The 9539-nt window shown below is 40.6% G+C and overlaps 1 long non-coding RNA gene across 1 annotated transcript in view; it reads left to right on the top strand.

Annotated features, from left to right (window-relative positions):
• Positions 1-2401: 2401 nt before the first annotated feature.
• The window catches only part of LOC125247901, a 7352-nt gene continuing 214 nt past the window's right edge, over positions 2402-9539 (top strand). Inside the window, exons 1-3 of the long non-coding RNA XR_007180198.1 lie at positions 2402-2455; positions 2547-2639; positions 9031-9539. The exon at positions 9031-9539 is cut by the window's right edge and continues 214 nt beyond it. This is a non-coding gene — a long non-coding RNA (uncharacterized LOC125247901). The remainder of the gene's footprint in view (positions 2456-2546; positions 2640-9030) is intronic.

Raw genomic sequence — 9539 nt, 5'->3', positions numbered from 1 at the left:
CATGGATAAGTGAATAGCAGTAGCAGTATAGCGAGCAGCCGAGCGTAAACGTCAGGTCGAATGAAGGGTGTGCATTGGCTCTTGAGGAGCGTTCGCTCCACAGTGCTTGACAGCTCTGATTGTTTTCGGTAAAAAGATGAATTGTGTTAGAAGTTGCACATTACAGAGGGGAATATAGTGGTAAAAACAAGGTCTGTGCGCTATAAACCTAGTGCATAACTCTATGCTAACTCAAATGGCAATGCTTATTAAAAGGCTGTAAACAATTAGAAAGAATGCAGTAAAAGCAGACATAACACTTGCATATCTGAACTATAGTGAAAGACATCATAACGTGCAATATTACAGTGAAATCTGCAACTGCAGTCAACTATAATAAACCCATTTCACACACTTTTCCTATTGATTGGAGTTCAAATTTGCACTGATTTGAAGTTGTTTTTAGTGAGCCAAACAAGAGACTTTAATTTTGGTACAAAAATGCCACAAAAAATAATCAATAAACTATAATAAAAAGCTGAATAAATGCTATTTTGCGAGATCAAATATATGAAAAATGTATGAAAAATATATGAAAAATGATTGTAGTAAATGAACATAATAACAAAAATTTGGCATGTTAAAATGTGTATTTTTCTCATTCAAACTAGATTAATCAAATATATATATACTTTTTTGTTTTGTTTACCTCAAAACTATTGTGAGCTATCACTTTAAATCACAATGAAGAGGAAGTGACATCATCAGAGGAACCATGTTCAAAAGATGGGTTGCGTCCGAAATCACATACTCTCTTGAATAGGTACTTATTTTGAATAAATAATGCACTAAAATGTATGTTCTATATAGTATGAATGTAATCCGGATGTACTACTGTATTTTTCGCCTACTATATAGTAGGGAAGTATGCAACCATCACCGTTACTTTTGCTGATACTAATTGTTAATGTTTTGTTCAAATCACTAACCCCAAGTATTAAACTTAAAAGAAATGTTCCTGTCAGAACACCTTCAGAACATCCCAACATATTTTTTATTAATTTACCTTAAGATGGAAAAGCATAGTTTGTCTGGTAAATTGTTGAAAATCCAAAAGAAATTTCAGAAAAGGCACCTGTTTAATAGAATTAAACTAAATGTTAGCAATACGTGACCCAATCATTTGTTATCAGGCAGTACTCAACATGGTTAATAAAAATGCATCATCTGTTATAAAGTAACAGACTTTGTTTGTTAAATCTGTCTCAGATATAGTTGCACCGCATGTGTCTTGAAAACATGGGCCCGGTTCAGTCCAGCCGTATCACAGCAACAGCCGGTCTGTAAATCCACAGGCTTGACTCCAGCTGGCGGGACCAGTGGTGTGGAGCGTCCTCAAACACAACGAGGTTTCCACACGGCAAACCAAACACAAGAGCCCAGTATCTCCTGAGCAGTGCAAACAGCCATCCCACATGACGTCAAGACTCTTGACAGAAATCTGTTTTCTGCGCTCTGAACCAAATGGACAGCGTTCAGTCGAACTCAATAATCAGAGGACTCTATTTTACTCTTCAGGATTTGATAAAATACTGTCCCAGAGTTTCAATCCTTACACTAATTTTGTCACTCACTTTTCTTTTTGCTGTCAGGTGTCAGTTTTTTAAGTGTTGCACCAGGAAGCCCACCTACACCTAAAGCTTATTGGACCAAAATCCAACAGACGAGCTACTGTAACTCAAATTGCTCAAGAAGTTAATGCTGGTTCTGATAGAAAGGTGTCAGAATACACAGTGCATCAGTTTGTTGCGTATGGAGCTGCATAGCTGCAGACCAGTCAGGGCGCCCATGCTGATCCCTGTCCACCGCCGAAAGAGCCAACAGTGAGCATCAGAACTGGACCATGGAGCAATGGAAGAAGGTGGCCTGGTTTGATGAATCACGTGGATGGCCGGGTGCATGTGCGTCTCTTACCTGGGGAACACATGGCACCAGGATGCGCTATGGGAAGAAGGCAAGCCGGTGGAGGCAGTGTGATGCTTTGGGCAATGTTCTGCTGGGAAACCTTGGATCCTGCCATCCATGTGGATGTTACTTTGACACGTACCACCTACCTAAGCATTGTTGCAGACCATGTACACCCTTTCATGGAAACGGTATTCCCTGGTGGCTGTGGCCTCTTTCAGCAGGATAATGCTCCTGCCACAAAGCCAAAATAGTTTGAGGAGCACAACAACGAGTTTGAGGTATTGACTTGGCCTCCAAATTCCCCAGATCTCAATCCAATCGAGCATCTGTGGGATGTGTTGAACAAACAAGTCCGATCCATGGAGGATCCACCTCGCAACTTACAGGACTTAAAGGATCTGCTGCTAACATCTTGGTGCAGATACCACAGCACACCTTCAGGGGTCTAGAGGAGTCCATGCCTCGACGGGTCAGGGCTGTTTTGGGGATCCAACACAATATTAGGAAGGTGGTCATAATGTTATGCCTGACATGATTTAATTTTGTCCTTAGAGTGAGAAAAGGTTTATAATTGTGATATTTTGTCTATTTTCTTCTAGTAATCAAGGACGAGCTCATCTCAGGGCTTTGAAACTGAAGCGGGCAGCACAGGACAGTATGTCGTGCGGGCCGGGCGGCGCTGGCATGCACAGGTGCGCACCTTAATTACACAAGTCACCTCGCTCAGGTTAGATATTATCCCATATCAAACAGCCCATTCAAAAGAGACTGAGATCAAAAAGACGACCGTGTGTGTGTGCGCTATGGGAGTTTTGATTAAGTACGACGCATGCATTGATCTCCCAGATTAAAGACAGGAAGTTACAATGGCAGTTTGTTATGCCAAGTTTGAAGCCCTGCCAGATAGTGAGTCACCCGAGAGTCCAGCTCACCTCGGCAACGAGCTCAATGTGGCCTGTTCAGATGAATACGATGTCTGGGTAGGGTCATAGAGTCAAGATGAACTTTACTCTAGTCAAAGACGGCATCTATCAGATCTCTCTTAGAACTGTGGGAAAGCGTTTTCAAAGGTGCGTTTTCATTCAGTGTGATTATACATGATTTGGTATTTTTGTTATGTGCTGTTGGCAATTTTATTATCATTTTATGTTTAGCTTCAATTAAATTTAATTTAGTTTTTAGGGTGTTGCTATGCAGTTGCTAGGGTGTTCTATATGGTTTCCAGGGTGTTTTTTTTGCTCATCCTAATGTGTTTGATGTGTTTTTTAGTATATTACTATCCAGTTGCCAAGGTATTGCTATGTGCTTTCTATGGTGGTGTTCTCCCATTCCTGTGGTGTTCTTAGTGTTTTTAACATATTGCTATGTGGTTGCTAGGGTGTTGCTATAGTGTTTTAGGTGGTGGTTGTACTGTTCTGTGGGTCCGAAGGTGTTTTAAGTTTTTAGCACATTGTTATGGTGTTGCTATGTGGTTTCCAATATGTTGTTCTGCACTCCCCAAGGTGTTCTATGTGTTTTTAGTACATTGTTGTATTGTTGCAAGGGTGTTTCTGTGGTGTTCTAGGTGGTTTCCAGGGTGTTGTTCTGCACTCCCTAAGGTGTTCCATGTATTTTTACTACATTGTTGTGTAGTTGCTAGGGTGTTTCTGTGGTGATCTAGGTAGTTGCCAGGGCGTTGTTCTGCACTCCCTAGGGTGTTCTTTGTGTTTTTAGTACATTGTGGTGTATTTGCTAGGGTGTTCCTATGGTGATCTAGGTAGTTGCCGGGGTGTTGTTCTGCACTCCCTAAGGTGTTTTATGTATTTTTATTACATTGCTGTGTTGTTGCTAGGGTGTTTCTGTGGTGATCTAGGTGGTTGCCAATGTGTTGTTCTGCACTCCCTAACGGGTTCTGTTTTTTTTAGTACATATATGTGCTGTCGCTAGGGTGTTTCTATGGTGTTCTAGGTGGTTACGAGGGTGTTGTGTTCTATGTGTTTTTAGTACATTGTTGTGTTGTTGCTAGGGTGTTTCTATGGTGTTCTAGGTGGTAACCAGGGTGTTGTTCTGCACTCCCTGAAGTGTTCTATGTATTTTTGTACATTATTATGTTGTTGCTAGGGTGTTTCTATGGTGTTCTAGGTAGTTGCCAGGGTGTTGTTCTGCTCTCCCTGAAGTGTTCTATGTATTTTTAGTACATTGCTGTGTTGTTGCTACGGTGTTTCTGTTGTGTTCTAGGTGGTTACCAGGGTGTTGTTCTGGTGTTCTATGTGTTTTTAGTACATTGTTGTGTTGTTGCTACGGTGTTTCTGTTGTGTTCTAGGTGGTTACCAGGGTGTTGTTCTGGTGTTCTATGTGTTTTTAGTACATTGTTGTGTTGTTGCTAGGGTGTTTCTGTGGTGCTCTAGGTAGTTGCCAGGGTGTTATTCTGCAGTCCCTAAGGTGTTCTATGTGTTTTTAGTACATTGCTGTGTTGTTGCTACGGTGTTTCGGTGGTGTTATAGGTGGTTGCCAGGGTGTTGTTCTGCACTCCCTAAGATGTTCTATGTGTTTTTGGTACATTTTAGTGTTGTTGCTAGGGCGTTTCTGTGGTGTTCTAGGCAGTTACCAGGGTGTTGTTCTGCACTAGCAACAACACGACAATGCACTAAGTTTTTAGTACATTGTCGTGTTGTTGCTAGGATGTTTCTGTGGTGTTCTAGGTGGTCGCCAGGGTGTTGTTCTGCACTCCCTAAGGTGTTCTATTTGTTTTTTTAGTACATTGCTGTGTTGTTGCTAGGGTGTTTTTATGGTGATCTAGGTGGTTGCCAAGGTGTTGTTCTGTTCTGTTTGTTTTAGTACATTTCTTTGCCAGGGTGTTCTACAGTATCATTTAGTTCGGAATTTTAGTGATTCAACGTGTATTTGTTTTAGTAAGTTGCCAGGGCAACTTTTTTTTACGTTTAAGGGTTTTTTTTTTTTTTTTTTTCAAATATTCATTTTTTTATTTTATTTCAGCTTTATTTCAGTTACATAAAATTATTTTTAATAGTTTTAGTCTACCTTAACGGTAAAGTCACTGAATCACCATATGGCCTTCTAGACATGTTTGCAGTACACAGTTCTAGAAAATTTGTATTTGAAAACTGTAAATGGTTTCTGGTTGATCTGCCATGTGTCTGTGTACTAACTGGGGTCTATATGCAAATATGATTTGTCATTGCCACTGTTCGACCGTTTTGGAACCTGCCGCAGGAAATATGAAGCTCTCTAATGTGTCACGGACCACTGCTTTGCCCAAGCAGAAGGAAAAGCGAGAGTGTTTCCATCTCTTGTGTGCCCCCACAAACACACACACACATTGTATCATGGAAATCCCACAGATTACAGGCCACTGTTCACATAATTGCTATTCCACAAACCAGAGCGTAATCACCATTTCCTGCGTGACGAGTCGCTGCCACTGCACCCAGAAACGTCTTTATAGAGTCAGGGGGACCCGCTGAAAACACAAGGTTAGACGTTAACCAGCAGTGTGAGATGGCAGGTGTCGTGGAATTGGTTTTGAAAAGCATATTTGTAAAGGAAAAGCATGATTTTGCAAATGCTTAGAGCACTGTCCAGTTGACCATGCAGTTTTACTGTATCTGTTTGGCAATGGCGTTTTATAAACTTTTTTTAGTGATGTTAGTGCTGCAAAAATTACAAGTATGAATGCTTAGATGTAGGTCAGATGACATGTATTGAACTTCAAACCACATTAAAAAGCAAAAATGAATTGTAAATTTCATGTGCATTTTTTTGCACAGGATCTGGTTTGTGCCAGATATCTGTTAAAGAGCTGGAAATGACTGACAGTGTTAATGTGGCCATCTAAGAGGAATAGCACTTTACCTTCTTGTGAATGAGCCTTTGCCCTCTAGAGCTCCAAACCACCAAATACAGACCGACAGGAGGTGATAACCCATTCTGATAATCACGTCAGCTTTGACTGATGTGTTAATTTGGTCGATAGGGATTTGGAAGGGAGGAACGGAGAGATGTTGGGGGAGGATTTTTAGAGGATGAGGGTTTGGTGAGGTTAGAGACACGAGGAGGAAATAGGATGATGTGAAGAGGAAAAAATACTCATACAGAGACGTGGATGTGATGATACTATAAAGGATCATGAAAATTCCCATCGGCATATCTGACTTTCTTTTTCTGTCAAGCTTTTTGCTGTTTTTTTTTTTCTTTATTTTTTTTTAAGAAATATGATAACTTGATAGACAGATCAATATTTAAACCATTATTGAATCTTTAGCTCTCAGCCATAGCACTCAGTTGTTATTATTATAATTTTTAATTTTAATATTATTATCGTATATTGTTACTTATTATTATTATTATTATTATTATTATTTAAGATAGATTTGATTTAAGATGATTTGATGTGCTTGATTTAGCACATTGATTTGTGGTTTCTAAGGTGTTGCTAGGGTGTTCTAAGTGGTTTCCACTTCTAAGTGTTTTTAATCTATTTCTATGTGATTGCTAGGGTGTTGCTATGGTATCCTATATGGTCGTCTAGGTTTTCTGCAGTTTCTAGGGTGTTTTGAGTGTTTTTAGCACATTGCTATGTGGTTTCTAAGGTGTTGCCAGGGTGTTCTAAGTGGTTTCCACTTCTAAGTGTTTTTAACCTATTACTATGTGGTTGCTAAGGTGTTGCTGTGGTGTCCTAGATGGTTGTCAGGGGTTTTTGCAGTTCCTAAAGTGTTTTGATTGATTTAGCACATTGCTATGTGGTTTCTAAGGAGTTGCTAGGGTGTTCTAAGTGGTTTCCACTTCTAAGTGTTTTTAATATATTGCTATGTGGTTGGTAGGGTGTTGCTATGGTGTCCTGGGTGGTTGTCAGGTGTTTCTGCAGTTCTTGAAGTGTTTTTATTGATGTAGCTCATTGCTGTGTCATTTCTAAGGTGTTGCTAGGGTGTTCTAAGTGATTTTCAGGGTGTTGTTTTGCACTTTCTAAGGTGTTCTTTGGTTATAGTACATTTTTTATTCTCACTTCTGAATATTTACAGTTTGGTCATGTGATTCTTTGGCAAGAACCAAATTTATTACCACTGTCATGAGGCTTGCAGCAGTATGTGAGGTGTATTTGAGTATATGTGACCGTGAATAAGATTTGATTAATTTCATGTCTTGCAGTACTATACCAGCTAAATGATCACAAATACACTGTATTTGCATTTTAAGGTTGTAATACCACAATACTACCATGGCACCTAGATACCATCCTAGTCATGAGTGTGTTGATGTGAGAGAAAGACAGTAGAAGGTCAAGCCAATAATATTCTCCAGTCCTGTTTGAGATTAGATTCCAGGCATTCTGTAGGAATCTCCCACAATGTGATCAATCTCTCAGACACACACACACACGCACACGCACACACACACGCACACGCACACACACACACACTCACACAGGTTTGTTTTTGTGAATTGTGGGGACATTCCATAGGCGTAATGGTTTTTATACTGTACAAACCATATTTTCTATCACCCTACACCAACCCTACCCCTAAACCTACCCATCACAGGAAACTGTGCACACTTTTACTTTCTCAAAAAAACTCATTCTACATGATTTATAAGCCTTTTGAAAAGTGGGGACATGGGGTAATGTCCTCATAAGTCACCCTCTCCTTGTAATACCTATGTCATACCCATGTCATTATACACATTTGTGTCCTGTTGTGTCCATTGTTTCCATGGTGTGGTTCTGCACTGTTTTAGTACATTGCTGTGTGGTTTCTAGGGTGTTATGCAGTTCCTAGGGTGTTTTAAGGGTTTTAGCATATTACTATGTGGTTGCCAGGGTGTTGCTATGTGGTTGCTTGGGTGTTATAGGTGATTTCCATGGTGTTGTTCTGCACATCCTAAGGCATTTTATGTGCATCTAGGGTGTTGCTATTGTGTGGTTGCCAGGGTGTTCTGTGGCTCCTAGCGTGTTTTAAGTATTTTTAGCATATTTCTATGTGGTTGCTAGGGTGTTATAGGTTTCCATGGTGGTGTTCTGCATTTCATACGGTGTTTTATGTGCTTTTTTATACATTGCTGTGTGGTTTATAGGGTGTTGCTATGGTGTTCTATGTGGTTGCCAGGGTGTTTTGCGGCTCCTAGGGTGTTCTAAGTGTTTTTATATTTCTATGTTGTTTCTAGGGTGTTATAGGTGGTTTCCATGGTGTTCTGCACTTTCTAATGTGTTCTATTTTAGTACATTGCTGTGTGGTTGCTAGGGTGTTGCTATGGTGTTCTATGTGGTTGCCAGGGTGTTTTGCAGCTCCTAGGGTGTTTTAAGTGTTTTTAGCATATTTCTATGTTGTTTCTAGGGTGTTATAGGTGGTTTCCATGGTGTTCTGCACTTTCTAATGTGTTCTATTTTAGTACATTGCTGTGTGGTTGCTAGGGTGTTGCTATGGTGTTCTATGTGGTTGCCAGGGTGTTTTGCAGCTCCTAGGGTGTTCTAAGTGTTTTTATATTTCTATGTTGTTTCTAGGGTGTTATAGGTGGTTTCCATGGTGTTCTGCACTTTCTAATGTGTTCTATTTTAGTACATTGCTGTCTGGTTGCTAGGGTGTTGCTATGGTGTTCTGTGTGGTTGCCAGGGTGTTCTGCGGCTCCTAGGGTGTTTTAAGTGTTTTTAGCATATTTCTATGTCGTTGCTAGGGTGTTATATGTGGTTTCCATGGTGTTGTTCTGCACTTTCTAAGGTGTTCTGTTTTAGTAGATTGCTGGGTGGTTGCTAGGGTGTTGCTACGGTGTTCCACATGGTTTCCAGGGTGTTTCTCTAAGCTTTCTAAGATGTTCTCTGGGTTTTTTTTCTTTGTTTGTTTTTAAAGCCTGTTAAACCACACACTTTTTTTTTGAGGTTTAATCACATCTCTAACACTAAGTATGATCAGATAAGTATGCTTGACTTAGCCACTACCACTTAATATCATCTATCATTTTGAATTTGTGTGAACAGAAGAAGGTGTAAATGAGCTGAAGAGCTGGAGGTGAGAGTCAAACCCAACACTGACATCTAGTGTCTCTGGTCTCATCAGCACCGCTAATAAATCCACTCCGTATCAATTCCCACAGACGTTCATTGAAGGAGGGACCCAATGACACTTTTCACACCGACCAGTAAGAAACCACCTAGCAACCTTCCAGACCTCCTTAGCCACCACATAGTAACATCCTGGCAACCATCCACAACACGCAGCGTGTCCCAGTGGAAAAGAGACTGATAATCATCTTTGTAAATTCCAGCTCCGCTCAGAGGTGCAGAAAGGAGCGACACACCAAATAAACATCCAGAAACTGTGAGGAAAACACACACACATTCACACGCCTCATGTAGGGCTGTCAAGCCGGGGCAGATCGCAGGTATGTGAAGGGGCTTCAGGAGGATGATGGTTAGAGAGACGGGATGGGTGTGGAGAGGACAGATCTGACATGTGTGAGTTATTGCAACAGAATGGACGCATTACTGCTTCATTAACATAAAATGGAGGTACAGACAGACACATGCGACAACATTCACAAGCTCCAGACGGGCCTGAATTCTTGGCGCTTTTGTGGATTCATCGAAAAAAGCCATAATGCTA

This window comes from Megalobrama amblycephala, linkage group LG15, assembly GCF_018812025.1.
Source record: "Megalobrama amblycephala isolate DHTTF-2021 linkage group LG15, ASM1881202v1, whole genome shotgun sequence".
NCBI classification, from domain to species: Eukaryota; Metazoa; Chordata; class Actinopteri; order Cypriniformes; family Xenocyprididae; genus Megalobrama; species Megalobrama amblycephala.
Note: the sequence above shows the minus strand (reverse complement) of the source record. Positions and strands in the feature narration are given on the sequence as shown.